At 42.6% G+C, this 4548-nt stretch overlaps 1 long non-coding RNA gene across 1 annotated transcript; it reads right to left on the reverse strand.

Annotated features, from left to right (window-relative positions):
- Positions 1-325: 325 nt before the first annotated feature.
- LOC143695725 (uncharacterized) lies at positions 326-3833 on the reverse strand. The gene is made up of 2 exons (XR_013185245.1): positions 3656-3833; positions 326-1097 (listed from the first exon to the last, which is right to left on the reverse strand). It is a non-coding gene; the product is annotated as an uncharacterized LOC143695725 (long non-coding RNA).
- Between the last annotated feature and the right edge of the window lie 715 nt (positions 3834-4548).

The raw sequence follows: 4548 nt of genomic DNA on the forward strand, positions 1-4548 counted from the left end.
TGCATGTTTCTGCTGTGAATGAACTGCTCCTTTGCATCTGGAGATTTCCATCAGGAAAACTGTTCAGTCTGACTGCCAAGTTACTGTTAGCTGAGGGAAAAACTAAGCTAGGTGGGTTGACTTCTGCTGGGGTACAGTAGCAGCCTCTCCTCTTTCTGTACTGCAGCCATTGGTGTCATGGCCTGAGTTTTAATACAGTTCAGATGCATACTAGTAAGTTTACTTCCCACTTTTACTGCTGCTAGTAGACCTTATTTGACAGAAAAATATGTCTTCCCAGGCACCATAACCCTGGCTCCACAAAAAACAAGTCAATAAGTCCAAGCAGACTTTATTTTTTTATTTGCCAGAGGTCAGCAGTGGTTCCAGGGAGAAAGAACATCCAAGAAATCAAATCTTCTGCTTTATTTGAAGTAACATAACATTCTAGACAGCAGCATCAGACAATATCTAGAGCTGTTGAAATCAATGGAAAAATCATCCTTGAAGTTCAATGGGTTTTGTGTCAGATGCCTCACCTAATGGATCAAAATGTTGAATGGCTGTGATTTTCCCTTGCATCTCAAGATATTGATGAGAATCCAGGCAGCTGTGGGAAGACAAGTCCTTCCCCCCACTATTACCTCATGATAATTGAGGCAAGATGGGCCACACAGGCTGTTGCTCAATGCATCCATCCTTTCATCCATGCTGTTCTTCTAAGAGTTTACTGCTGAGAATGGGTCTCTGTGGTTAAGAAAGTTTTGGCAATGATAAAGCAATGAGAGCCTTTAATTGAGCTCAAAGGTGATTGCTGAGAAAGAGAAGAACAAGAGCATTTATGGCACTAGTGCCACAACTGGCTGACAAAGTAAAATAGAGGAAAAGCAAACCTCCCACACAGTCCACCTTGGGCAAATACAAATAGAGAGGTCATGAGCAAAAGGTATGAAAGGAAGTTTACTCAGCTGCAGGCCAGGCATAGCCAGCTCTTCAGTCATCTCAGTCCACTCAGTTGCTGCTCAGTCACTTAGCACAAGTTCAGTCTCAGCCATGACAGAGATGTGCAGCTGCCTTTCCATTTTTCTGCCTCCAGAAGAGGTGTTGGAAAGAGATATCTGTACAATTTTAAAGTCAGCCACTTCTAAAATTTATTTTTGAATACAAACAGATAGAGACTCACCAGCTGTTAAGATTTTTATTTTAATAAACTGTTATTTTTAAATAGAATTAAAAAAAAAACTAAAAAAAAAAAACCAAAACCAAATAAAAACAAACCTGTTGAAAAGCTCAGCAAATATTACACCAAAAATGTTCAGGTGATTGGTCTGTACACATTTGAAGGAACTGAAGGTGAACAAGTGTATACAATAATCTTTAAAAACACCAAGTCCTCCATTCATAACTGAAGAAGGAAAACATTTGGCAGAGACACAGATCTGTTTATGCACACTCATCATCCCCCAGGGCTCACTACTGGGGCCAGTCCTGTTCCATATGTTTATCCATGACCTGGGTGAGGACATGGGCTGCCCCCTCAGTCAGTCTGCAGACAACACCAAGCTGGGCAGGAGTGTTGACCTGCAGGAAGGGTAGGAAGGCTCTGCAGTGGGATCAGAACAGGCTGGATCAATGGGCCAAGGCCAAGGCTGTGCCATAACAGGGGGAAGTGCTGAGTCCTGCACTTGGGTCACAGCAGCCCCAGACAGTGCTGCAGGATGGGGCAGAGTGGCTGGAAAATGCCCAGGGGAAAAAGACCTGGCAGTGTCAAGTGTACCTTGACAGCAGCTGAACAAGAGCCAGTGTGTGCCCAAGTGGCCCAGACCAGTGGCATCCTGGCCTGGATCAGCAATACTGTGGCCAGCAGGACCAGGGCAGTGGTTTTATTTTCCCACTGTACCCAGCACTGCTGAGATCACACCTCAAATCCTGTACTCAGTTTTGGACTTTTTTCTACAAGAGAGACACTGAGGTGCTGGAGAATATCCTGAGAAGGGCAGCTGAGCTGGGAAAGGGGCTGGAGCAAAATCCTATGAGGATTGTCTGAGGGAGCTGGGGGAGTTAAATCTGGAGAAAAGGAGGCTCCAGGGGGACCTTATCACTCTCTACAACTGCCTGAAAGGAGGGTGTAGTCAGGTGGGGGTCAGCCCCTTCTCCCAATTAACAAACTATAGAATGAGAGGAAACACCCTCAAGGTGCAGCAGGGGAGGCTGAGAAAGGACATTAGAAAAAAATTTATTCACCAGAAGAGTTGTGAGGCATTGGAACAGGCTGCCCAGGGAGGTGGTGGAATCACCACTCCTGGAGGTGTTTAAAAAGCATGTAGATATGGCACTTTGGGACATGGTTTAGACGTGAAACTGGCAGTGCTGGGTTAATGGTTGATTTTAAAGGCTTTATCCAGCCTAAAGATTTTATGAACATCACAGTAATTAGTAAAATCAAATGGCAGGAAATAACTGCCTGTGGGGAATTCAGGGTTTTCTTGGTTTTTACAACTAATAAAGGCAAAAGGCTCCTGGAGACATCTTTGAAAAGGTGAATTAAATCATATTACATAACTGCGAGCAGGTGACATAAGAATGTCTGGAAAGAACTAAAATAAGAAACATTCGAATTCAAAAAATCCATCCCACAAAATGAAAAATGGCCTTTGAATTAAATGGGCTGTTAAATTGACCTCAAAAAGCTAAGACAATGTGTTATTGCAAGCATTTACTTTGCAAGGAGAAAATGAAAAAACACAATATTCACTCTCTAAAATGGAACTTGTGTTGATTTTAGGAATCACACAGGTTATAGACTTTTAATCAGTGTTGAGGTAAAGAATTAAAGGTGTATTTCTGAGGCAGCTGGGGGACTGTTATAGACTGGAAGCAAACAGTCCTAACAACAGGGGGAGAAAAACTAGCAAATATGCCTCTCATGCACTGGTTTTGATAAGCCAAAATGAAGTCACTTACTAATGGCAGGAAGAGCATTTATTTTCTAAGATGTAAACATTATTTCAGTATTAAAATACTGGCTAGTGAAGGATGAAGAGATGAAATTAATTGGGAGCCTTGAAACACTGTCAATAAAGTCTTTTTCCAAGAGGCTGTAAAGGAACTTAAGAATCAGATGTGAAAGGTAAAGTCATATCATGAGTTAAAAACTGAGAGACAGAGTAAATTACTGCCTCTTAAAGTGGAAAAAGGTTAATAGCAGGAGGCCCCAAGGACCCTGTCTGGAGCCACTGTTCTGTGAAGTATTCAGAGTCTGACAGGATGAATGGTCTGGTAGTAAAATTTGCCTCTGATACAGATTATTTGGGTTTGGCACCGTTTGGGAGGATTATGAAGAATACCAGATGGATCTAATAAAGCTACTGTAAACGTTTGGAAGCAATATAATTGTAAATGAAATACCAACTGTCATGGTTTAACCCTAGCAAGAAATCTAAGTACTGCACTGCTGCTCACACTCTCCCCCACCCCAGTGGGACAGGGAGGAGAATTGGGAAGGGCTAAAACTTGTGGTTTAAAATAGTAACAGTTTCATAATTAAAATAAAGTCAAGTATAATACTAATACTACTACTAATAATAGTAATGAAAAGAGAGGTAACAAAGAGAGAAAGAGAGAGAAATAAAACTCAAGGGAAAAAACCCCAGTGATGCACACTACAGTCACTCACCATCCACTGAATGATGCCCAGCCCATCTCTGGGCAGAGATTGCCCCTTCCAGCCAACTCCCCCCCAGTTTATGTACTGAACATGACCTTCTATGGTGTGAAATATCCCTTTGGTCAGTTTGGATCAGCTGCCCTGCCTGTGCTGCTCCCTCACAGCTTGTTTGTGCCTCCTCACTGGCAAAGCATGGAAAACTGCAAAGTCCTTGGTTTAGAGAAAGCATTACTTAGCAACAACTAAACACCAGTGTGTTGTCAACATTATGCTCACCCTTAATCCAAAACACAGCCTTGCACCAGCTACTAGGAAGAAAATTAACCCTGACTGAGCCAAAATCAGGACACCAAGAAAGAAAGGTCAAGATAAGGCTTGTTGGAAGGAATGTAAGTTGTAGCATACTTGTGTGCAGTGGGCTCTGGTTGAACTGCAACCTCCAAGGACAGCCCTGAGCACAACTGGCAAGAAGATCATTAAAAAAGCACCAGTAGAACTACCAGTGTGGTTGCTGTCATCTCGAGACTGTTTGCAAATATGAACCGACTAGCCAAAGAGTTTGAGCAAGAAAAGAGCCCAAAAATGTCAAGGGCCAGGTTCAAAAAAGTGAAGTAGTAACTGGAACACTTGGAAAAGATGAGAACCAGTTCTCCTTCCTTCCTGTGAGGGAAGTCCCCACGTCATGGGGGAATGCCACAGGGCTACCACAGCATAAGCTGTGCCAAAGGGTGCAGATTGAATTGTTGCATTTCCTTGCAGAATAAAAAGGAAAATAATGAATCCCTGACCTTGGCAGTGATCAAGCTATTCCTAGGAAGATGCAGTGCTTTAATGTTGCTACCAATCCAGTGTGTTTAATAAGTGGTATTCCCACACAAAAATAACCTTGATTCCTGTCAGGA

Source organism: Agelaius phoeniceus, chromosome 1, assembly GCF_051311805.1.
Source record: "Agelaius phoeniceus isolate bAgePho1 chromosome 1, bAgePho1.hap1, whole genome shotgun sequence".
NCBI classification, from domain to species: Eukaryota; Metazoa; Chordata; class Aves; order Passeriformes; family Icteridae; genus Agelaius; species Agelaius phoeniceus.